We start from the raw sequence: 26,341 nt of genomic DNA on the forward strand, positions 1-26,341 counted from the left end.
CGGCACATTTGCAGGGGCGGCAGGGATCCAGCATGGGAGCTGAGAACCAACAGGGGGCCCTGGGAGCTGTAGTTCCTTGGTTGGCTCCCTGCCTATAGAGCCTGTCCTGGAGAAGGGAAAGAACTACATTTCCCAGCATTCCCTTGGCAGCAATCAGCAGGAATGAGAGGGGGAGGGCGTGAGGTAACTGAGTCCTCATGCTGCAGCTTGCTGTGAATGGAGAGCTCACTGCTAGAACGAGGTGGCACTGTGAGCATAGCAGGAACAAGTATGCCCAAGGAGTAGAAGGCGTTGGCACTGATATCCCCTTCAGAAGTCATCCACAGACTGGATTAGGGGTACTGGTGTGATCTCACCTTGCAGCCCCCAAAGAATTGGATGGACTAAATGGACAGTGCATCTCTCTATCTGAAGTCTAGCAAGGGAGGTACATGAATCCCACTAGAATTTAAAATGAAAAGTAAGGAGGAAGCTCTACTAGAGGACCTGGGCAGCTTTAGATACAGTGCCAGGCACATAGGAGGATTTCCACTTCTGAGACATGGAAGCAGAAATTGACTTTTCCTTTCCAGATATAGCTAATATTCAGAAAGGGAATCTAGCATCTCCCTTCCAGATTTGAACACCCTCAAAATTCAGGAGTGCTCAAGCTCAATTTGGGCAGCTGTTACTTCATTTCTCCCAAATCAAATATACTGATCCACAGTAACATGCTATAAAAAAAGTAGGATAAAATTGAGCAACAAATGCTTCCCAGTGGTTATTAGGCCTGGAATTGCTATTTTCAGCAGCTATTGCCCCTTTTTTATTTAAGTTGTTTAAAAGGAAGACAGTGATATTGCATTGGCAAATTCCCCATAGAAATGAAGAGTGAAACGAAAGAATAATAAAGACACCTCAACTTTTCCTCATTTATGTAGGACAGTCTTATAATATGGATCCAGATAGCCTCCAATCACACAAGCTGAAAATTGTTCCACTTTTTTGCAGTTCTGTAACCATATGGGAACCAATCTTGTCTGTGTTCTGTGCACACATTTACCAGAAAGGCACTTATTACCAGAAAGAACACATTATCAGAAATTCATGCTAAAATGCCACATACCAAACAGAAGAGACACGCTGCATTCAGGGAGCCACAGAGAAAGCTACAAATAGCACTAATTAGTATATTGGGAAAACATCTCTATCTTTGATGTGGACAAGGATTTTTGCACATAAAAATATATGGCCTATTATATACATCAAGTATTTTCCTTATCAGGCATGCCAGACTACTTGAGTCTAAGACTGCACAAGAAATTCACATCAGTATTAAGATATAGCCTATGTTTGTCAAACAGAATAGAATACAGACATGCAAAGCCCTGATACTTGGCTACAGCAGGTACCATAATTTAGTTTAAAACAAAGTTATACACGTTTGGATCTTTCCCTTTAAGAAGATGTTACCCATAGAGTTGGGTGCTGTGCTGTATGCGGGGATGGCTCTAGGTTTTTTGCCGCCCCAAACAAAAACATTTTTGGCTGCTGCCCAGCCCACCCCTGGGCTTTCCCCCCCCCCCCGCACCCTTCTGTGGCCCTCCTGGTCTTTCCCACCCCCACTCGCACCAATTCTACCCCCTCCCACAGTTCTTTGTGTATAATGTCGCGGAGGGGTGTGTTCTGATGAGGCTGTTATCCAGCTGTTATCCAGGATTTGTTTAATGAAGCCAAAATCTTCTAGCTGAAAGGATGTTGGCAGTGGAGAAAAGTTTGAAAACAGAAAGTCTTGTCAATCTAAAGAAGGTATTGCCTCACATTTTGTTAAGACACAGTACTAATTACACTCTCTAATGGTTGAATTTTTTTTCCCCTTGTGGGGAGGAATTGTAAACAAATGTTTACTTAATCTTTACAGTTCACCTCTAACTGAAATGTGCATTAATATTCATGATGCCATTCTCTTTTCCTTCAGCGATTACTTGTTCTCCTCCTCCTAATATTGCCAATGGACGCACAATGGTAGCAACGTGGAAATCTTTGTCTGTAACTCATCGGTAACTTACAAATGTGTCCATAATTTCTCACTTATTGGAGAGGCCTCCATTCACTGTACAACTAAAGATAACATCAGTGGAGTCTGGAATGGGTCTGTCCCTGAATGCAAAGGTGACTGGTTTTATCTTCTTCTTGTTCTACTTCCACCAGAAAAAAACAATATTTTGATTAGTATCAGAGGGGTAGCCGTGTTAGTCTGGATCTGTAAAAGCAGCAGAGAGTCCTGTGGCACCTTATAGATTAACAGACATTTTGAAGCATGAGCTTTCGTGGGTGAATACCCACTTCATCGGATGCATGTAGTGGAAATTTCCAGGGGCAGGTCTATATATGCAAGCAAGAAGCAGGCTAGAGATAAGGAGGTTAGTTCAATCAGGGAGGATGAGGCCCTGTTCTAGCAGTTGAGGTGTGAAAACCAAGGGAGGAGAAACTGGTTTTGTAGTTGGCAAGCCATTCACAGTCTTTGTTTAATCCTGAGCTGATGGTGTCCAGTTTGCAGATAAACTGAAGCTCAGCAGTTTCTCTTTGAAGTCTGGTCCTGAAGTTTTTTTGCTGCAGGATGGCCACCTTAAGATCTGCTATTGTGTGTCCAGTGAGATTGAAGTGTTCTCCTACAGGTTTTTATATATTGCCATTCCTAATATCTGATTTGTGTCCATTTATCCTTTTCCGTAGAGATTGTCCAGTTTGGCCGATGTACATAGCAGAGGGGCATTGCTGGCATATGATGGCGTATATTACATTGGTGGACGTGCAGGTGAATGAACCGGTGATGGTGTGGCTGATCTGGTTAGGTCCTGTGATGGTGTCGCTGGTGTAGATATGTGGGCAGAGTTGGCATCGAGGTTTGTTGCATGGATTGGTTCCTGAGTTAGAGTTACTATGGTGCGGTGTGCAGTTACTGGTGAGGATATGCTTCAGGTTGGCAGGTTGTCTGTGGGCAAGGACTGGCCTGCCACCCAAGGCCTGTGAAAGTGTGGGATCATTGTCCAGGATGGGTTGTAGATCCCTGATGATGCGTTGGAGGGGTTTTAGCTGGGAACTGTATGTGATGGCCAGTGGAGTCCTGTTGGTTTCTTTCTTGCGTTTGTCTTGCAGTAGGAGGCTTCTGGGTACACATCTGGCTCTGTTGATCCATTTCCTTATTTCCTCGAGCGGGTATTGTAGTTTTGAGAATGCTTGGTGGAGATTTTGTAGGTGTTGGTCTCTGTCTGAGGGGTTAGAGCAGATGCGGTTGTACCTCAGTGCTTGGCTGTAGACAATGGATCGTGTGGTGTGCCCAGGACGGAAGCTGGAGGTATGAAGGTAGGCATAGCTGTCGGTAGGTTTTCAGTATAGGGTGGTGTTAATGTTGCCATCACGTCCACCAATGTAATGTACGTCATATGCCAGCAATGCCTCTCTGCTATGTATATCGGCCAAATTGGACAGTCTGTATGGAAAAGGATAAATGGACACAAATCAGCTATTAGGAATAGCAATATACAAAAACCTGTAGGAGAACCTCCTTGGCCACACAATAGCAGATCTTAAGGTGGCCATCCTGCAGCAAAAAAACTTCAGGACCAACCTCCTTATCTCTAGCCTGCTTCTTGCTTACATATATATACCTGCCCCTGGAAATTTCCACTACATGCATCCGACGAAGTGGGTATTCACCCACGAAAGCTCATGCTCTAAAATGTCTGTTAATCTATAAGGTGCCACAGGACTCTTTGCTGCTTTTACAATATTTTGATTGCTGGGCAAACCCATGAACATGAGGAAATTGAGTTAGCCATTAATCATCTAAAGATATAACTTATGGGAAACCTGATTGCTGTTGGAAACATAATCCTTAAAAAGTGGCTGTCGCTGCATGTACACACAAGGAGGAAAAATTAAGATCTCATGGGTAACCTTAATTCTGTGGTTTCCTAACTGCTGAATGCTTTGCAATTTTAATAACTTGTGTCTGCTGTGGGTTTTATGTAACTTCTGGGCTTTTTAAAAAGAAAAAAGAAAAGTCTATGTGGAACTAATGTCTCGTCCTCCACCTCCACGTGTCATTGAGGTTTGACTCTTGGGCCTAAGGTACTGCAGGATAGACCTCTGTCAAGTTGTAGAACTAATTATAACAGGTGACAGCAGGAATAAATTGTTATCTAGACCAACCACAAGAGGAGGATACCCAACACACTAAGACAATGGATTATATATGTACGCATAACGTCATCGTACACACCGCGTAGCCAAGTATTTAGATTTGGCAAATTCTTTCAGTTAGGCTAAGTGGATGAGACTTGGGTCTGCCATATTAGAGATCCGGGTTCTCTTCTAGCTTGTGTAGCTTTCATTCAGGGAAGATGGGTTGCTCCATGATAACTTGGGTTTTGAAGGGCACAGGATTGTTAACCCCAGTCAGTAGAAATAATGAAAGTTGAACTCATCATCTCCTGGTTCCCAACACGATTCTCGTTCTCCTAGGCCAAAGGATATTTTGATGTGAGGGATGGAGATGCATAGTTCTGAGTTGCACATGGCAACACCTTGCAACGAATGCTCAATGAGAACAACAGGTTCAGGGGTTTTAGAAGTCCCTCTCGGAAGTTTTGATGAGTAAAACTGAAGGGAAATGACAGATTTTGGTAGTTTGTAACTGATGGTGACAACAAGAGGCACCACACTGCGCCTTTCACATCCCTGCTCAAACCACAGAACTATCAGAGCTCTTAAAGGGAAATGGTAGGCAGCTCAATGTAGGGGTTGCTATGGGCATCCCCTAGAATATAAGAATGGGATCCCAGCAGTAGTCTGCAGCATAGCCCAACTAATAGTACCTGGGCTCTCGCTGTGACAATGTGTAAGTGGGAGAAATATGTCTTCCCTCTAAAGATGCAAATTCCTAAACATTAGTTTGGCAAGCTCCTGACTCTGAGTGGGCAGCTGGTGATGGGGAACTGATGTAATGTTCACAGCTGCTTTTTCCTCTTCTTTTTGACTTAGTCATAATTACCCAGGTCAAACCGCAACTGTGCCTCCCGAAGGAGCAGTAGGAGCTGGTACTTCCTCATGTAAATTGGAAGAACTTAGATTTGATAAATGTATAGAATTTTGGGTTCAAAATCTGGCCCACTTGGAGTGCTGGTGGGAGCATGAGAGTTGCTTAGGCTGGAGCTTGTTGTTCAGTGGGGACTCAGCTACGCTGTGCTGCTAATCCAACCACTCTCTGCACCTCCACCATTCTTTTGCAGCGTGGTTCCTCTCGCTCAGCTAATTCCTGTTTAGATAACTTGACCTAGCACAGCAGTGAAGAGGCCTTTAGTTTAAGGGTATGGCTACACTTTACAGCGCTGGGAGTTACAGCTGTCTTCGTACGGCTGTGTAGGGAAAGGGCTGGTGTGTGGCCTCACTCACAGCTACCAGCGCTGCAGTGTGGCTACATTTGCAGCATTTGCAGCGCTGTTGGGAGTGGTGCATTATGGGCAGCTATCCCAGCGTTCAAGTGGCAGCAACGTGCTTTTCAAAAGAGGGGGGTGGGGGAGTGTGACAGGGAGCGGGGGAGAGAGAGAGAGTGGATTTTTGGAGCCGACACTGTGTATCAGCTCCCTGCCTTGCAAAATCTGAAAATTTCCCTGACCCCCTCATTTACTCTCAACTGCAAACAGCCTGCAGACTAGATAAGAAGGACTCCCTTTCTCCCCCCCCCCCGCCCCGTTTCTCTCCTCAAGCAAACACTCATCCCCCTGCCTGCCTCATTCACAGCAAGGTAGTGGGTTATCTCAATTGATTGTTCACAGTCAGTTACAGATTGATCACAGCAAACAAGAGCTGTGTTTGTTTTTTAGATAAGCAGCTCCCGGGCTCAGTTCACAACAAAACAAAGAGAGGCATCATAGAAAAAAAAAAAGAGTAATTTAGTTAAATTACCACCAGGTGTGGACAGTTACTAAGTTGCAGCGCTGGAAAGCCTCCACCAGCGCTGCAACTCTCAAGTGTAGCCATACCCTAAACCCCTGGCTGTGGGAAGCTTGTCTGTTCTTATAGGCTACTGGAAAACCTGAGGAACCCCCACAACGGGGCTCACCTGGCCTGTGGCAGGTCCCTGTAGCATCTAAGGCATATCAGGATCCTTTTCAACAATGGCAGCTGTGTGAAATTATTTAAAATAAATCTCTCTCCTATTAAATGAGAATGTGTTCTTATGTTTTTCTGATAGATCAGTGTGGGGCCCCACGAAGGCTCCGTCGTGATACTAATGGCAAAGAACTGGCAGACAGGTGCGGTGGTGGCTCTGTTAAAAGCCCTGGTAAGTCAGACACACTCCGAGTGGTCAACCATTGGAGAGTTTTGTGGTCGTAAGTATTTTATTTTCTCTGGAACAAATTTGCTGGGGCCACCCTTCGCTGATGGAAATGTCAGACGTTCCCTCACTGAATAGGTCTACTCAAAATTAGCTTCAATAACTAGTTTCAAGTTCCTTGGTGGATCAGTGACAATATACAATTAACCTGCTTATTCAAGAACCTTGTTGCAAAGCAATCTGGGAGCATCCATCAGTGAGATGACTTCTGCTTGATTCAGAAATGTGCAGTTCAGACCAAAGGAACAGGAAGTAATTGTATGTTTGAGTTCTGACTCAGAAATAGGTGGGGATGCCTCCATCCTCGGGATGCTCATACAGTTTTGCTGCATCACAGGCAAATATGAAATAAAGCTGTTTCAGGAATGATTTACCTGCATAGTATCACTTATATTACAATATTGCATAAAGGTCCCAGCCAATGGGAGCTGTGGCGGTGGGGGGGGGGGGTGCCTGCAGGAAAGAGCCGTGCGGGCGCTACACACCTCCACCTAGGAGCCGGACCTGCCGCTGGTCGCTTCCAGGGCGCAGCACGGTCTGCGGTGCCAGGACAGGCAGGAAGCCTGCCTTAGCACCCCCGCTGCACTGCTGACAGGGAGCTGCCCGTAGTAAGCCTGTGCCTGAACCCCACGCCCCAATTTCCTGTCCCAACCCTGAGCCCATTCCTGCACCCCAAACCCGTCATCCCCAGCCCAGAGCCCTGACCCGCTTCTGCACTCCAACCCCATGTGCCAGCCCAGAGCCCCCTCCCTCACCCTGAACCCCTCATTCCTGGCCCCACCCTGCAGCACTCATCCCCACACACCAGCCTTCTGCCCCAGCCCTGAGCCTCTCCCACACTCCTCATTCCCAGCTCCATTACATCACAGACATCAACAATTTTCTTCAACTAGGTCACCAGAAAAAATTTGAAAACCACTGCCCTAAAGAACTCAAAATCCAGATTAACAACAAGATGCAACAAATGGGTGAAGGTGGCAGGAAGGGAGGGCAGCATCTTTTCATGTAGATTAGCTGTGCGTGCAGTGTGGCTTGCCTTGTTTTTGGCTTATATAAAATAGCAGGGCTCTATAGGCACTGCAGCAGAAATAGGGGTTTTTTAGAGGTTAAGGTAGCGGCTATGGGTTTTCAGGAGCCTTTCTGACAGGTAAGGAAGAAAGCCTGGAGGTTCTCTAGGAGAAGTGGATTAAGAGGCGATGAAGGTTGGGTATGTTGGTAGAGCTCAGCTGGTCGCTGACATCATGAGATGAGACGTCTGGTAGGTGAGGCAGGGCTGTGATGAGATGTGCTTTGAAAGAGGATACTTTTGTTTTTTGCTTATTTTTGATGTGGTGGTGAAGGGAGTCCCAGTCGAGGGATGAATAGAATAGGGGTTGAGATAAACCTGAAAAGAATCCACGTCCATAGAGAAGAATATATAAGGGCTTGGATGAGAGCTTTAGCAATCTGGACTGAGAAAAGCTGCAACCTGGAAAACTTAAGAAGGGAAAATGACAAGCTTTGGATATAGCCGGACATGAGGGTCCATAGAAAGGACTGAGTCAAAAATAATGCCCAGGTTACAGGCATGAGCAGCTGAGAGGAGGAGGATTTTGTTCAATCAGAGGCGATTTGCGAGGGAACACAAACTCCGTTTTTGCCATGTGCAGTTTAAGCTACTGGCAGGGAATCCAAACGGGTGTTGTATAAGTTGTCAATATAACAATCGCATCCAAAGCTGCGAGCAGATAGGATCCCAACGACAGGGTGCACAAGGGAAGGAGGGTGGGCCGAGGAGAGAATCCTGGCAGATTCTTGCTGTTGGGGCAGGGGGTGCGGGGAGTTGGAAGTTAATAATAATAAATGGAGATGTACCTATCTCATAGTGCTGGAAGGGACACTGAAAGGTCATCAAGTCCAGCCCCCTGCCTTCACTAGCAGGACCAATTTTGCCCTAGATCCCTAAGTGGCCCCCTCAAGGATTGAACTCACAACCCTGGGTTTAGCAGACCAATGCTCAACCCACTGAGCTATCCCCACCAGGTTCCACAGTTAGGTTGCTGTTGGAAATGTAATCCTTAAAAAAATGGCTGTTACTTCACCTACACACAAAGGAGGAAAAATTAAGATCTCATGAGTGAATAGGTTCAGATCTAAGGACAAAGAGGTTCAGTAATTCCAGGAGCCACTGAAAGGCCACGTCAGAGCACTCTTTGCCCTCGTTGTCACTATTGTAATCTTTCATACAGTTTCCCTAAAAATCTTAGTCTGAGCATTGATTTACACGAGTCTGATTTCTAAATGCAAAACTCATTGACATCAGTGACTGCGGTTCTGTTCAATCTGTGGCAAGGAGTTACCCATGTAATGTCTAGCCAGCAGCTATAGAGGATACTAAATGGCCTTACTTTAGTAAGGACAGCAAAAGTCTGTCTCTTGAATCAATCTATTTGGATCATTTGAAATACTGATTACGAGGCTTTTTGTACATATGTCTGCAGTGCAATTCAAAATCTGTAGCTGGCTCGGGCTAAGATACTGTTTAATTGTGGTGTAGAGGTTTGGGCTCAGGCTCGAGCCGGGGTTGTAGGATCTTGCGAGGTGGGAGGTTTGCAGGCCCGAGCCCAAATATCTGCATCACCATTAAACAGCCTTTTAGCCCTAGAAAGCAGGCATGGGCCAGCTGCAGGTGTATAATTGCAATGTAGACATACCCTAACACTGACCATAACATGTAGGGTGGATATTCTGATACCCCATCTAGACAGCCCACGTGTAATGATTCTGTGCTCACTCAGTATTTAAACAAACCCGTGGCGGGCCAGTGCAGGCTTGGAAAATGGGACCCTAGAAGCATGTCTACGAGAAGAGTTAACATCCCTTGGTTTACATTGTAGAAAGCCTTTAAACTGAGATCAGTTCATCCATTTTTGCAACTGTTTTCCTGCCTCCGTTACAAGATACATATGTATGCAATCCCTTGCAAAGCTGCTTTTCTTCTTTGTAAGATTCTCGAGGGGTCAGATCATGGTTTCCAGTAGCTAATGATGATTTATTTTATAATGTGGTGTTTTATGAGACTCCATTGATTTTTCACTCATATTTGGTGTAATCTAGGGTACTAGTGTGGCTGCAGGTGCATGAATTGTAGATGAGTTCCTGTAGGTTATTGACATGAATATGGTTTCATATTTTAGCTCACATTTTTGCTCTCTTTAGAGCCTGGCTTTGATACACGCATTGGCATTCCTGGCATCGGCAGCAACATTACCACTGTCGTCGGTATCACCGTCGCCGCCATTGCCATCGCCATCGTCACTGGTAAGTAACTTAATACTGAAAAAATAATTTGATGCACTTAAGCTATGACTGTGTTTTGAGGTCCACAGTCCAGGCTATTTTACTATTGCACTTCCTCTATTTCATCTCCACTGCCCCCCCCCCTCCCACCACCACCACCATTTAACTCCTCAAGGTCCTTGGATTTAGGATACTTGAATTTCTCTGCCACTGACTAACTTTTTGCCCTTGGGTTCCATATAAAATCTATGCCCATGATTGAGATTACACTGCTGTTCCCTGGAGAGACGCCTATATTAATACTCTAAGTTATTTTCTCTGTCTATAGACTTATAATTTATTCACAATATTTTCCTGAGCTAAGAAACCTGCTGTGATTCGGTCTTAAATTTGTGTGCACAATATTGGGGAACAGAAAGGGAGTGACATTTCACTTCTGTAATTCTGTCTTGGATGAGAATACTTGCTCCATACTTAGGACTGCGTATTTGTCAGAAGATCCAAGCAAGCCCTTCCTAGGTTGGATTTGACAGTCTAGCCTCGTGGGAATAAGAAAGTTGTTACTTGTATAAATGAAGTTCCCACCATTCAGTTAGTCAGTCTGCAGTGCAAAGGACTCCACTTACCAGAGCCTGGGTGTTTAGTCATCATGCTAGCAAATTGTGAACCCACGTGCAACCCTTTCCCAGAGAATTCCCATAAAGGCTGTAGTAGCTTCAACTTTGTGAACAGTTTTGTCACTGTATAGGCCCCCATTCATCAAAGCACTTAAGTGTATGTATAAATCCCACTGAAGTCAATCAGAATTAAGGTGCTTTAAGTTTGTGTTTAAGTGACTTGTTAAATTGGAGTCATAGAGCAGCTTTGTCAAGCAGCAGGTAGGGTCCATATGTGCTTAGAGCACAGCCATGCTAGAGATGGCTGTTACAAGCAGGTTTCTAGCAGGTTTCCTGATGCATGTGGACTAAGAATATGCAAACCCAAAGTACTCTGCAATCTGTATTCCTGTTGAATTGTTCTAAGATGCAACAATCCCTGTGTGCTAATCAGGGAAAACTGTGCTGAAATCTCAGTAGCTGAATTTAAATGTATTTTTTACTAGCCCGATCTGATTTAGAAGTTTTCATTTGCAAGTTCAAGATTGAGAGAATCTGACAAGTGCGGATGGATTCATTTTCTAATTTTTATTTATTCTTTTTAAATATTTCATCAGTCAAGGAAGAAATTAAATAAGCCAAACTAAACCTTGGACATAAGAATATATCCTGTGACTATTTGGTTGAGAAAATTCCTTAAACAGCTTGGAGGTGCTTGAAGGGAAACAGATGATGTAAAGCTTGAACATCTTAAATGTTAAGTAGACTGAGTACTAAACATCATTCTGAATGAGCTAAAATCTAAACATTCAGCAGGGTATAGACACATTAAAGATGTGATAAATTGGGAGATCCAACATCAGAACCAGTTTCTGGATGAGAAAGGGCTTCTCATGATTTTTGATCTGGGATACAAGAGGGCTTTTCCATACTACTTATCTGTGAAGTTTGCTAGCTGTGTTTACCAGAATATTAAATACAATTTAACTTCCTGCCTTATCGCTGTTTTTTGTTTTTCTTCAAGGAATAGTTGCAGGTTTGAATAAAAAATGGAAAAAGAAAAAGGGGTAAGCTAGCAGAAAAATATTTTTATTCTTTACTAACTTTCACCTTATCTTCATGGCATTTCCTTACTGCATTAACAGGTATTTCCTTCTGAGACTTACTCTACCTTTTCAGCAGGGTTTATCTTTTCTTGCACATACCTGGATGTCAGGAAACGTTACATATATGGTGCTCTGAAAATGCAGCACTGAAGGAATGATGCATAGTTGGTCTGGAATAAAAGAACCACAACACAGCCGCGACTGGCCCAGCTCAGCTGATATGGGCTCGCAGGGCTAGGGCTGCGGGACTGAAAATTGCTGTGTAGACTGGAGCCCAAGCTCTGGGATTCTGCCCTCTCGGAGTCCCAGAGCTGTCTTTTCAGTGTGATTTAACAGTTTGAAACTAGAATGAGAGTCGGCATCATGTAACCGTTAGCTCTCCATGGACTGCCTGCAAAATGCTGCATGGACCATAGTTTGAAAATTGTTGGACTAGCTGATGCTGTGGTCCAATACATGACCATTGTGCTTCATCAGTGCATCAGTCTTAAATGCACAAGAAGGAAAAGATGATCTAAATAAGACTGCAGGTCATGAAAAAGACAGAGCCATGGATGTTTGTTGGGCTGCTCCAGGTACCATGAAAATACAAAAATCTCTGATAGATTTAGAAATTCTTTGTTGCTGTGGTTTGTCCAAAACTCCTTCTTCAAATTTTTGCTTCCTTTAACCCTTCCCTGTCTGCTCCTTAAGTTCACCACACTGGGACACAACCCTGTAGCCGCGCTCTAGTTTATTTCAGCAGGAATTCTGCACATGAAGTGGCTATGGCTAAGGCCCAAGGTGTGCACCTTCAGGAATGTTTCTCCTAAGGGGCATCTCAGTCTTCAAACCTGCAAAATATAAATATGGCAAATTAAAAACCCAAAGCAGGATTTGTGTAGAAGTGCTCATGAAGTTGTGTTCTCACAGTACAGGCTTTCTTTGTATCACTGCCAGATAATATTGTGTGAAGGCTTTTTAAATAGTTGCTTTGCCTTATAACAGTCTCACTTGAATAATATTCCCCTGGGGTTCACTTATACTGAGATGCCTTCGACTTACACCTAATATCTAGTCTATTTTTAATCTAATTTTTATTTTTAATTAAAGATTAACTTTGCTTTTGACATGTTGGATTGTGTGACGTCTGCCTTTTACTGATTAACTTGGTTACTCTTTCAAGGTGACACCATCTCTTGTTAACTGTTGTGAAAAGATTTGCATATTTGACATCCCACCTAAACATGGCTTACAATTGAATTTAAAAAGCACCTGCCCAGTATTGTTTATGTGGTGAATGAGATTTCTAGTATGACACTCCCTGGAATCCATACAAGTAAAGCCAGTGATGTCCAAGCCCTGACTAAGCTAATAGACTGCAGCAACCTAGAAACAATCATTGGTACAATGTCCTCCTAAACATTTAGAACGAAATTCTTCAGAAATCCAGTCTGATGTCTAGAATTTCCAACTTTGCTTCTCATTTCTCACTAAATGTTTTGTTATAGTGAGTGTTTTTAAGGAGGCTTATTTAATAGTGTGGACTATTGGACTTTATCCCACTGAAGTGAAGTTTATGCTCATGCAATCCTGTTCCGTTTTGTCATGATCATCAAGCGGGTAGCTTGGTTAAGATAAGCTTTATATTCAGCAGCCCAGTTTGCATTGTCATTTAAATATAATATCCAGTGTTGGCAGTTCATCAGTGAAGATACTCACCCAGCAAAAATGAGCTTTTATTGTAGTAGAAGTTGTCCAGTGTTGTTGACTCACATGCATCATGTTGTCATGTGCAATTTCTTCCATGCTATGAAATCTAGTGGGTGCTAGAATTTCACTGTGAACAATATTGAAAGAGAACCAACCTAAATGTAGTTCCTGCAGCCTTGTTTGTATATTGCTGGCAAAATATAGGTAGCAAAATATATGCTCATCAGACAAAACAGAAAATTAAATACTAATCTGTTCTTGCATTTAATGAGCTGTTGAGTCTACAAGATAAATTATACTTATACAAAAGTGACTCTGTGTGGGAATAATGTTCTGACTAAGAGACCTCCTTCCCATGGCAAAAATATTGCTTGTTTTGTGAAATTTACTTGTACAACACTTACCCCTCTTGGTGAAGGACAATAATAAAGTGAACATATACACCTAAAAATTTAATGCCTGATGCTGAATGTGTTTTATTGTTAAAATGTAATCCCTCTGAGAATTTTTTACATTCTTGAAAAATATAAGGGACATAAGATTTTGCAAATATGGTTTGTTTTATTTTGGGAAGCATTTTACAGTATCATGTCCTTGCTGGCTGTAAAATTCCAAAACAGTAATGCTTCTACCACTGCGCTTGGTAGAGAATTCCACTGATTAATACATCTTACAATCAAAATATTTTCCTAATATTCAGCCTCCAATTTTTTCTTTAAACAGTTCTAGTTTTATAAAAAGGTTCCTTTTTTTAAAAAAACTACTTACATTTCAATTTGTTTGTTATTTAAACATATTTAATCAGCAAATGTTCTCTCCTTTCTTACTATTCAGTTCTTACGGTGTAAATCTGGATTCCCCAAAGTATCACATTGCGCCAGAAGATGATTTGCAGATGAGTGAAACAAAATCTAATTTGATCATCAAAGGTATATATTTTTATAGAAAAATATTTTCCTGTACCCAAAAATATGCAGCTGGTGTGGTGGTCTTCTGTTTAAATGTCATCTTAGAGAGTAGGGTAGACGTTTACAATATTAAATACAAATTGAGAATATAAATTACTTCTGTTGGGTTACTTCTTCTTTTTTCTTCCATATCATCGAACAAAAATGTTTCATTGGAGAGAGAAGATGGGTGAGCTCTGTGTGGCTTGAAAGCTTGTCTCTCTCACCAACAGAAGTTGGTCCAATAAAAGATATTACCTCCCCCACCTTGTCTCTCCAATATGCTGGGACTGAGAGAGCTACAACTACACTGCATGCAAAAATATTTCATGTAATATTATTTGATTATCTACTAAAACACTGCATTCTATGTTTTTCTGCAACCACAACAAACTTGAACACTTTGTGTGCTTTGTCTGTTAAATGCAGATTGTCAGAAACCAGTATTTGTCTAATATAAATGTTGTTTCCATTTAATTACTTCTGTTATGGTATAGGTTCTTATACCCTGCTTATCAACGTCATATCTGAGCACCTTCCGCTAGCGCATTAAGCATCGTGACTAACATCTGTCATGTGGTGTTTATTCTCTGATCTTCTCTCCGAGGGGAGAACGAGTCCAGTGGACTGTCTTTTTTTGGTAGGTTTTCTCTGGAGGGCAGGGAGCGTGTGTGGTCACTTTTTAACATGCATTTTGTTATGTATCTGTTAGAGACGGCAGGTCAAAGAAATGCGTTTTTCCCTTGGAGTGGAAGGTGATAAGGTTTGTGTAGAAAAGTTACGTCTCCCAGGCGCAGGGGCTTGATATTTATTGTAGAGAGGAGCGTAGTTTCCTGGGGCCTTAGGCAGTGCTGTAGATATCCTGGGCTCAGGCCATGGAGTGCCATGACGATAAGGACAGAAACCTTGACTGTGATCCAGTATTCTATGGGAAAGCAGTACTGGGGGATGGCAGAAGTGGAGGGCCAGTGGGGGCTAGCGCCTCTATTGCGGGGGCTGATCTATGTCATCCCCCACCTCTCCAGACAATACTTCCTCAGTGCCTGGGGAGAGTGTGAAATTGGGCAGCCCAGGGTTTGTTCTACCTGTATCCCCGCCCCCTGGGCACTGGGCAGAGGACGTACCTGGAGGCAGGGAATGGAACTGGGCTGGGTGAAGCCACATCATTTTGAGGGGGGCCGGCATTTCCTCTCAGAGCAGGAGACTGGGAGCTGGGCGAGCGGTTGCTCAGGATGCCCAGGGTAGGGAATCAGGACCAGGGACACTGCCCTGACCATTTCCTTAACCTGCCATGCCAAGGTGAGTGCCTGCCCTGCTGCCCAGGCTCTCTCTGGGAATGTCTACACAGGAATAAAAAACTTAGTGACTGGCCTGGGTCAGCTGACTGGGGCTCACACGGCTCAGGCTCTGGAGCTGAAAAATTGCTGCGTAGATGTTTGGGCTCTGGCTGGGGCTCTGTGAAGGGGGAAGGTCCTAGAGCTTGGGCTGCAGCCTGAGCCCCCCAAGCCTGAGTCAGCTGACATGGGCCAGCCACGGCCATGCTAGAAGCCCTGTATCCCTGTGTACACGAACCTTCTGAGCCTTGGACTCCTTGGTACACCCCTCCCCCACTCACACCTCAGCCCCCTCAGCTTTTCAAGTCAAGCTTCTGCTGCTTTTGAACCAGTGTGGAGAGCAGAGGACAGGTGTGATATGCTCCCAGTACCCTTCCATAGTCCCCTATTAAGAATGAAGGAGAAAATCATATGTTGTTCTTTGGGTGAAAAATAAATATATAAAACCAGAAAGATTATAAGCAAATACAAGATTTCATCTATAAGGAGGCAGCATTGCATGTGCTAGTTCCCCAAATGGATTATATGGCGCTCTGAGTGTGTAGTTACAGTTCATGGTGCTTTAAAACAGGTATGTGAACTAAAGTAATTGCTTAATTGAGTTTAGTATATATCATAAAGAAGCTCATGTGGACTTCATAAGGACTATACAGTATTTTACATAGCATTCACATGGTCCATTGTTAAATAAGAATATTCAATGTGACTAGACACTGAAGAAACTAATATCCCGCTATAAAAATGTTGGGTATGTAAATCTACGTAGGTTTCCATTCTTGGTGCAGAGCGGAACTTCTAGAGGAATGTTCCACCTCAGCTTTGTTTTATAGTGGGGAGAAGAGCAGATTCATGGATAGCCTAGTGCTCCGTTAGTTAGCTTGTATAATTATCTACACTCATCAGTCACTTTTTTGTTGTTTGTCCCTTGCAGTTACTACCTCTGCTAACAATTTAACCCTAGCCCTGTGACATCCACAATTCATGTTTTCTCTTGCTTTTTCTAAGGTTTTACCACTAAGAAAAAAATGCCATAACCTCTGCTTTAACCTGAAGTGGGTTTAAAATGTTTCTGTTTTATGCAGTTACACATAATACAAAAACTAGTATTTGTTCCTGACAATACTGAAAAGTACAAGCAATGAAAAGTTTAGTCTAAATGAACACTTTGAAGTCTAAAGAAAGGTGTGTAAGACTGAAGTATGTAACTATTTTGATTTTAATTGTTTATCTTCCTTTTGCAGTATAAGTGACTGATGCTGGCTGATGTCTATGGCTTATACATTAACAGACAATGGAAGAAAATCATGGAAAAGTTAGGAGATAAATGTCATATATTTGTAGTGAAATTTCTGTAGTGAAAATAGACCCTCTCAGGTAACTGCTGTTACTTTCTACAACTTCTTTCCTTTGTTGAGCTGCATTTGAGTAAAGCAGAAAGACCGGGGGTGGATCATCGCTCTTGCCCTTGAAAATGGCTTCTGAAGCAAGCAAGGCAGTTGGCAGCATCAAAATTACTTGCTCTTCTGAACATGCACCTGGTTCCTTATTAGGCCTCTCCATAGCACTAAATGTTTCCCCTTAAAGAAGATAGTCGCCATCAGAGCGTGGCATGGTTTGGATTGTGAGTAGTGGCTTTAACGGTGGACAGCAAGAGAGACTGTTCAGATCCCTACTTACAAGCTTCCATCATGGAGTGCGTATTTCTCTTTAAACACAAATTTAAAGATGCCAGACACTAGGTGAAATGTCATAGATTCTTCATAAAAACATCCATCCTGGGTCAGACCAATGGTCCATCTAGCCAGGTGCTTTAAAGGGAATGAACAGAACAGGGCAGTTATTGAGTGATCTATCATCCCCTGTCAGCCAATCCTAGCTTCTGGCAATCCGAGTAGGGACACTCAGAGAATGGGGTTGTATCCCTGGCCATCTTAGCTATCACATTTGTTTCCTTGCAATCCACTAGCACTTTCTTATAAGAAGCAAGCAGTAAGATCAAAAGTGTCCTCCTGAGAAGTTCTCCAGTGGTTTAGTGCCTACATTATTTTAATATCTTAATTGTCAAAACTGTCTATGCAGATCTTAAAATAAGCTTTTTTTATATTCAGGAAATGTCTCACACTGCTGCTGAGACGGTGTGTTTATAATCAAAAACTTTGTCATCTGTCTTATAAGATTTAAAGATTTAAAATGTTATTTGCACCTTTTTTGTGACCGCAAGCTGCATTGTTTTATTTAGCAATAAGAAGAAATCTTTTCCACAAATGAATCAACTATAATTGAAGATATCTGAGTTATTTACAATGTCTTCTTTGGAATAGGCCTTTTTCTTAAATAAAAGGGATACTGAATAAAGACTCCAGCGTCCTGATATTTTTTCCATACCTGTTAATAGAAACTGTCTCATTAACTATTTAAAAGTGATGTTGAGATCTAGCCCTGTGCCCTCATCTAATCGCTAGCTGCTTATAGAACAGAAAGTTCTCTCCTTTCCTCTTGCAGAGAAGTTTCTTTACTAGTGTGGAGGTATTTTTGTAACATGTGTCAGAAGTTGACTCAGTTCTGTTTAGCCAGACTCCCGCGGAATCGCTGTCAGTGGAAGGAGATCCCCAGTGCTCAGAGCTGAGATCAGTGCTATGGCGTTAACTACGGCTGCAGTCCTTCCCCCACCCTCACTTCCTGTTAGGGTGTGAACTGTCAAGGCGAGATGCCACAGAGCTACTTCTGCAGAAGATCCTGGCATTCCTAACACAGGCTTTGTCAGACAGAGGCAGCTCTCCCCCTAGAGCAGGGGAGACATCAGTGAAGGAATATACATGCTCCCCACCCTGGATCCCTCCACATCCCCACCTATTCCCCTGGCCCTCACACAACATCCCTGCTCCCGATAGGGCTCCCCACATAATGGGGCAGACCAGGGGCCCATCTGTGTATTTGTTTTAAACAACTACATTTTGGTCCTGTGCACTAGACTGCAGCTAGGGGGAGTTCAGTGAACTAAGATGAATTTCTCTCCTGCTTCCAGGTGTTTCTTTGCTATGCAGTGGCAAAAACAAATGTTAAGAAAGTTGGAACTTTAGAAGAAGTTTTGGGACTGTTTTCAGATAGGGAAAAAGAGCCTGCAGTCTGCCCCAATGGTCAATAAACTAAGGTCATTATGGTCCAAGTATCTCACTCTTATATGGTGGCTTTGGGAATATGTATTTTTATGTGAAAGGCCAAAGATACAAATTTCAGGAGACAGATTGGCACCCAGGGCAACTGGCCTCATCACCAATCCCTAGGTGTACATTGCACTACAGCTTGGTCCAAAGTTTGACTGGTATATCTATTTCCATTAGAAGTGTGATGTTTTAGCTGAATAGCTCACAAGAGGCGTGGCACACAAGGCACTGACCAGGACGTCGGGGCTTTAAGCCCCTTTTCTACCTCTCCGATTCTGGGCTCCTCAGGCTCTGAGGGCCTGTGCAGCCTCCTGTGTACGTTGGAGCACTGCGCACCCACACAGGTCCCACCTGTTCCTGGAATAGTCACAACCCCACATAACCCTCAGCAGCTTTGCCACTGCCGCTGCCAATGGGTTTCCCTGCAGCCAAGAATTCCAAAGCACGAAGTGCTCTGGCCACTTCTCTTCATGCCTTTGGCAGTACGTCCACCAGGGGTTACATGAGAGGCAGCTTTTGGGCTGCATATGCCAGCATATGCTTTCCCTGCACTGGGGGAATTCCTCTGGGGACCACACCACTCCCTTTGCAGTCCCTATATGCTGCAGGAGTGGCACAAAGCAGCCTGGAATCTGGCCTAATAGTCCAGCCTTACCCATTATATGCAAAGAGACAGATTCTGATTACGTTTACACTGGTGTAAAGCCGGTGATAACTCCAGTGAAATCTACGGAATAACCCCATTGTTACACTCCTGAAGATGAGATCACCATCTGACCCTAAGCAAGGAGGGTGAGGTCTATCATAGCAGAATTCAGGGACTCCAAAGCTTTTGTTCATCAGCTCATTATGCTACTTGTTATCTGATGATGCGCCTAGGCATAGTAGACTGGAGATCAGGCATGTAGTTCAAAACGGGGTTCTGTTTTTGTTGCACTTGCTTTCATTTTTATCCCCTTAACATCTGCCTGGCCTGATCTGTTTTACTCACCTTATCTCTGGGAGAACATCTGGGCTGGGCAAAGGAGTTTCCAAGCAGGCTAAAACATGTTGTCATAGACTCTTTCATCGGAACAGACCCAGTGCTGCTATCAAAACATACAGCTGCCAGTTACGTATTTGTCTAGGTGGAGCTCAGTAGATCTGTGTGTTCACTTGGCCATTTGAAAGGAAATGGAAAAGGAAGGAGCTAAAGAGGAATATAGGAAGGCTGCTTTGGAGCACAGAGATGCAAAGGGGAGGTGGTTGTGTCCTAAGGGAACACAGCCAAGGAGGAATCAAAGGCTTTAATCCTTCCCAGTATTTGGCAGAAGAAGCCCGCACTTCCCAATAGTGTTGAGTATCTGGCCACCTTCTCGTATTCTGTGCAAGAGCTGGTGAGCTTGACCCACTAGACCAGTGGTCCCCAACCTTTTTGTGACCAGTAGCACATTCATGTTTTCAGAAGAGTGGGGCAGGTGCCAACAATTTATCAAGGCTTATTTTGTATTTGTACACTAAATAATAATAAAAAAATCATATTCAATATTACATAATATATGAATCCAGAGAGAAGCCACGAGGACAGAGAACAGCGGTGCCCACAGCCCTGGAGTACTCTGTCCCCATCCCCAGCAGGCACGGGGGCCTGGATTCTCTCCCCTGAAGGGCACTAGGCAGGTCCCGCGCCCGCCAGGGACTGAGAACACCGGCGCCCGGAGCTATTTGTCCCTGGCAGACATGGGGCCGCAGCTTCTCTCCCCTGCGGGGCACTAGGCAGGCCCTGCACTTGCCGGGAACAGAGAACACTGCGCCTGCAGCCTGAGTTCTCTGTCCCTGGTAGGCGCAGGGCCGCGGCTTCTCTCCCCTGCTGGGCATTAGGTGGGCACACATGAATGCCCTGGTGGGCGCCATGGTGCCCATGGGCACCACGTTGGGGACCACTGCACTAGACTGTAGGAGTTTTAGGGCACTTTGGTGTTTTGGGATCCCACACGATAAGAAAATGAGGTTGGTTTTAGATCTGTTCAGAGCGCTTGTGGGCTGAGCCTTGCTGGGTGTGCACAAAAGATTTGTGCACACCCACAATCTTACCTCCCAGGCTGGGACTGTGTCACCCTCTGCAACGACAATGCAAACTGGATGTTGGTCTCCAGTCCAATAATATTAGGAAGCTGCAGGGCCTGGGCTTACTAGTCTCAGAAAGTATAGGGTATGTAATATAGCTTGCTTCTTTTAGGTAGGTTCTGTGTGACTCTGGATTGGAGCCTTTGTTCTCTGTAGCTTAGAAGAGGGACTAGAGAAAAGGTGGTGCTCTTTGGTTATTTTTATTAATTCCATGATATCTTTGTTTTTAGTGTAGTTATGTGTAATATCTTGTCATAGGATCAGCTGTAAAACCAATTGCTAATAATGATCCAGGTTAAAAAAAAAAAAAGCCCCACCTTTTCTCTTTAAATGTGAGGTTTTCATTCATGAAGCTTAAAGCACAGCTGTATGAGCGTGGTACAGAGTAAATATGCCATGTGCAAACTGCAGTCTGCTAGGATTTCAAGCTCTGTTTTGTTTTCAACAGCCTCTTTATGGCCAAATTTTAGGGCCTCTAAGGTGTGTTCCTCCATATCTCATTTGATTTTGACACTCTGAAACAGGAGTGGCCAACCTGTGGCTCCGGAGCCACATGTGGCTCTTCAGAAGTAATATGCGGCTTCTTGTATAGGCACCGACTCCAGGGCTGAAGCTACAGGTGCCAACTTTCCAATGTGCTGTGGGGTGCTCACTGCTCAACACCTGGCTCTGCCCCCACTTCTCACCTTCCTGACCCCTCCCCTGAGCCTGCTATGCCCTCGCTCCTCCTCCTCCCCCTCTGAGCCTCCTGCACACCACGAAATAGCTGATAGGGCGGTGTGGGGAGGGATGAGGAGGTGCTGATTGGCAGGGCTGCTGGTGGGCTGGGAGTGGTGGGGGGAGCTTATGGGGAGCTGCTGATGTATTACTGTGGCTCTTTGGCAATGTACATTGGTCAATTCTGGCTCCTTCTCAGGCTCAGGTTGGCCACCCCTGCTCTAAAACATGCTACTGTTAAAACAGTGTCCTCCCTTGGAGACACTGTTCTTAGAAGAGAGTCCACTTGAGACTCATGTATGAACATAAAAATCACCCTCTCTAGGTTGGGTTTGATCTGAACTGACACTGATCTGATCAAGGTCTGTAGAGGCACATTTCTGCCATGCAGTTAACTCACAACAACCAACCCAGATGTATCAACCATGTAGCCTGGTAGCTCAAATGCTTCCCTAGAGCTCCCTGCCCTGGTTTTGGTCAGCACAGCCACCTGCTCTCGCGCTCTCTCTCTCTCTTCCCTCTTTGAAAGTTGGTGTATCCACTGCTAACAATAGGTGTCAGCAGTAGGTGCAGCTGAACCAATGTTGAGCATGGTTAACTGTAAGTATACCTGAGGCAACTTGTGGTTTTGGTACCATTTCAGAGAACGTGGTCATTGTCAGCAGTGAGTAGCTTTCTTAAAGCAGCCATGGCCAGAGAGTGACACCTTTCTTTTGCAGGGCTTTCAGCTGCCCTTAGTTTCCTGATCTTTCCCTATAGCCTGGCTGGGCATTAACCCACATAGCGCCAGGCTGCTGGTTGGCTCATCAGGATCTTCTCCAAGTGACACTATGCGGGTGACATGGCTTCAGATCCTCTACCGGGGTTGCCCAAAGACCTGCACCCCATCACAGTCCTCTAGCTTCCTGTGCCATGACAGCAAAATAAATGAAATGAGGATTTGATTGTACCCACAGAGAAATAAATACCAAGCAAATGTGTCTATGTACAGGAACGTATCAGTGACATAGAAAAGGGTAGGAGAGAGGTCCTGGAGGCCAAATTTAGGCTGCTAGGGAAGAGACTGAAATCCAGGACCTCTATGGTGGCATTCTCAGAAATGCTCCCAGTTCCACATGCAGGGCCAGGTAGGCAAGAACAGTCTCAATGCATGGATGAGACCATGGTGTAGAGAGGAGGGGTTTAGATTCATTAGGAACAGGGGAAACTTTTGGGATGGGGGGAGCCTATACAGGAGAGATGGGCTCCACCTAAACCAAAGTGGAACCAGACTGCTGGCACCAGGGGCGGCTCTAGGCATTTTGCCGCCCCAAGCACGGCAGGCAGGCGGCCTTTGGCGGCTTGTCTGTGGAGGGTCCGCTGGTCCCGCGGCTTCAAAGCCATGGGACCAGCAGACCCGCCACAAGCACGCCTGCGGGAGGTCCACCGAAGCCGCGGGATCAGCGGACCCTCTGCAGGCAAGCCGCTGAAGGCCACCTGCCTGCCGCCCTCGTGGCGAGCGGAAGAGCGCCTCCAGTGGCTTGCCGCCCCAAGCACGCATTTGGCATGCTGATGCCTGGAGCTGCCCCCGGCTGGCACTAAACATTAAAAAGGTCGTAGAGCAGTTTTTAAACTAGGAAATGGGGGAAAGCCAACTGCTGCAGAGGAGCATGTGGATTGGACAGAGACTAATCTTAGAGGAGAGTCTATTGATAGAAATCCTCTAGGTTATAGTCAGGAACAGAAAATGGAAGAGGATAATGTAAGGGCCAGATCAGACGAGAAACATTCACATAAAAAGGTATCTGACACATCAGAAAAGGGCAGACAATTGAACAGTGACAAGTTTTTAAAGTGCTTGTACACAAATGCTAAGTCTAAATAATAAGATGGATGAACTAGAGTGCCTCGTAGCAAAGGAGGATATTGATATAATAGGCATCACAGAAACCTGGTGGACTGAGGACTATCAATGGGACACAATCATTCCGGGGTACAAAATATATCGGAAGGACAGAACAGGTCATGCAGGTGGGGGAGTGGCACTATATGTGAAAGAAAATGTAGAATCAAATGAAGTAAAAAATCTTAAGTGAATCCACATGCTCCATAGTAATTTCATGCTCTAATAAGAATATAGCATTAGGGATCTATTATCAACTACCTGACCAGGACAGTGATAGTGATGATGAAATGCTAAGAGAAATTAGAGAGGATATCAAAATAAAAAACTCAATAATAGTGGGGGATTTCAATTATCCCCATATTGACTGGGACCATGTCACCTCAGGACAAAATACAGAGACAAAATTTCTCAGTACTTTAAATGACTGCTTCTTGGAGCAGGTGGTATGGGAACCCACAAGGGGAGAGGCAACTCTAGATTTAGTCCTGAGTGGAGCGCAGGAGCTAGTCCAACAGGTAATAATAAAAGGACTGCTTGGAAATAGTAACCATAATATAATAACATGTAACATCCCTGTGGTGGGAAGAACATCTCAACAGCCCAACACTGTGGCATTTAATTTAAAAAAGGGGAACTATGCAAAAATGAGGGGGTTAGTTAAACAGAAATTAAAAGATACAGTGACTAAAGTGAAATCCCTGCAAGCTGCATGCGCGCTTTTTAAAAACACCATAATAGAGGCCCAACTTCAATGTATACCCCAAATTAAGAAACACAGTAAAAGAACTAAAGAAGTACCACCGTGGCTTAACACCCATGTAAAAGAAGCAGTGAGAGCTAAAAAGACTTCGTTTAAAAAGTGGAAGTCAAATCCTAGCGAGGTAAATAGAAAGGAGCATAAACACTGCCCAATTAAGTGTAAAAATATAATAAGAAAAGCCAAAGAGAAGTTTAAAGAACGGCTAGCCAAAAAACTCAAAAGGTAATAAAAAACATTTTGTTAAGTACGTCAGAAGCAGGAAGCCTGCTAAACAACCAGTGGGGCCCCTCGATGACAGAAGTAGAAAAGGAGCGCTTAAAGATGATAAAGTCATTGCAGAGAAACTAAATGAATTCTTTGCTTCAGTCTTCACGGCTGAGGATGTTAGGGAGATTCCCAAATCTGAGCCGGTTTTTGTAGGTGACAAATCTGAGGAACTGTCACAGATCGAAGTGTCACTAGAGGAGGTTTTGGAATTAATTGATAAACTTAACATTAACAAGTCACCGGGACCAGGTGGCATTCACCCCAGAGTTCTGAAAGAACTCAAATGTGAAATTGCGGGACTATTAACTAGGGTTTGTAACCTGTCCTTTAAATTGGCTTCTGTACCCAACGACTGGAAGATAGCTAATGTAATGCCAATATTTAAAAAGGGCTCTAGAGGTGATCCCGGCAATTACAGACCGGAAAGTCTAACATAGATACCGGGCAAATTAATCAAAACAATAGTAAAGAATAAATTTGTCAGACACATAGAAGAGCATAAATTGTTGGGCAAAAGTCAACATGGTTTTTCTAAAGGGAAATCGTGTCTCACTAATCTATTAGAGTTCTTTGAAGGGGTCAACAAACATGTGGACAAGGGGGATCCAGTGGACATAGTGTATTTAGATTTCCAGAAAGCCTTTGACAAGGTCCCTCACCAAAGGCTCTTATGTAAATTAAGTTGTCATGGGATAAAAGGGAAGGTCCTTTCATGGACTGAGAACTGGTTAAAAGACAGGGAACAAAGGGTAGGAATTAATGGTAAATTCTCAGAATGGAGAGGGGTAACTAGTGGTGTTCCCCAAGGGTCAGTCCTAGGACCAATCCTATTCAACTTATTCATAAATGATCTGGAGAAAGGGGTAAGAAGTGAGGTGGCAAAGTTTGCAGATGATACTAAACTGCTCAAGATAGTTAAGACCAAAGTGGATTGTGAAGAACTTCAAAAAGATCTCTCAAAACTAAGTGATTGGGCAACAAAATGGCAAATGAAATTTAATGTGGATAAATGTAAAGTAATGCACATTGGAAAAAATAACCCCAACTATATATACAATATGATGGGGGCTAATTTAGCTACAACAAATCAGGAAAAAGATCTTGGAGTCATCGTGGACAGTTCTCTGAAGATGTCCACGCAGCATGCAGAGGCGGTCAAAAAAGCAAACAGGATGTTAGGAATCATTAAAAAGGGGATAGAGAATAAGATGGAGATTATATTAGTGCCCTTATATAAATCGATGGTATGCCCACATCTAGAATACTGCATACAAATGTGATCGTCTCGTCTCAAAAAAGATATACTGGCACTAGAAAAGGTTCAGAGAAGGGCAACTAAAATGATTAGAGGTTTGGAGAGGGTCCCATATGAGGAGACATTAAAGAGGCTAGGACTTTTCAGCTTGGAAAAGAGGAGACTAGGGGGGTTATGATAGAGGTATATGAAATTATGAGTGATGTGGAGAAAGTAGATAAGGAAAAGTTATTTACTTATTCCCATAATACAAGAACTAGGGGTCACCAAATGAAATTAATAGGCAGCAGGTTTAAAACAAATAAAAGGAAGTTCTTCTTCACACAGCGCACAGTCAACTTGTGGAACTCCTTTCCTAAGGAGGTTGTGAAGGCTAGGACTATAACAGCGTTTAAAAGAGAACTGGATAAATTCATGGAGGTTTAGTCCATTAATGGCTATTAGACAGGATGGGTAAGGAATGGTGTCCCTAGCCTCTGTTCGTCAGAGGGTGGAGATGGATGGCAGGAGAGAGATCACTTGATCATTATTTGTTAGGTTCACTCCCTCTGGGGCACCTGGCATTGGCCACTGTCGGTAGACAGGATACTGGGCTAGATGGACCTTTGGTCTGACCCAGTACGGCCGTTCTTATGTTTTTATGCCCTTTGCCCAGTGCCTAATTCCCTTACGTCACAGTTGATGACACCCTAGCGATCAAGAGTCTCACAACAGAGTTCAAACTCTGGGCAGGGTCTTGCCGGCACATCTGATTTGCTGCAAAACTTTCCTTGTTGTCACTGTGCTGTTGTCAAAGCCAGGGCAGGTCACACTTACTTTGCACCATCTGCACTGGAGTGGAGAGCACCACA

The 26,341-nt window shown here is 44.0% G+C and overlaps 1 protein-coding gene and 1 long non-coding RNA gene across 3 annotated transcripts in view; both read left to right on the plus strand.

Moving 5' to 3' along the window:
* Nucleotides 1-26,341, plus strand: part of LOC120403911 (complement receptor type 1-like) — a 626,098-nt gene that overhangs the window by 535,481 nt on the left and 64,276 nt on the right. The window lies entirely within an intron of this gene.
* LOC120403918 lies at nucleotides 1,998-13,939 on the plus strand. Its single transcript, XR_005597796.1, has 5 exons — nucleotides 1,998-2,151; nucleotides 6,239-6,328; nucleotides 9,581-9,682; nucleotides 11,282-11,324; nucleotides 13,890-13,939. It is a non-coding gene; the product is annotated as an uncharacterized LOC120403918 (long non-coding RNA).

The sequence above is a fragment of the Mauremys reevesii genome, linkage group 4 (genome assembly GCF_016161935.1).
Source record: "Mauremys reevesii isolate NIE-2019 linkage group 4, ASM1616193v1, whole genome shotgun sequence".
NCBI classification, from domain to species: domain Eukaryota; kingdom Metazoa; phylum Chordata; order Testudines; family Geoemydidae; genus Mauremys; species Mauremys reevesii.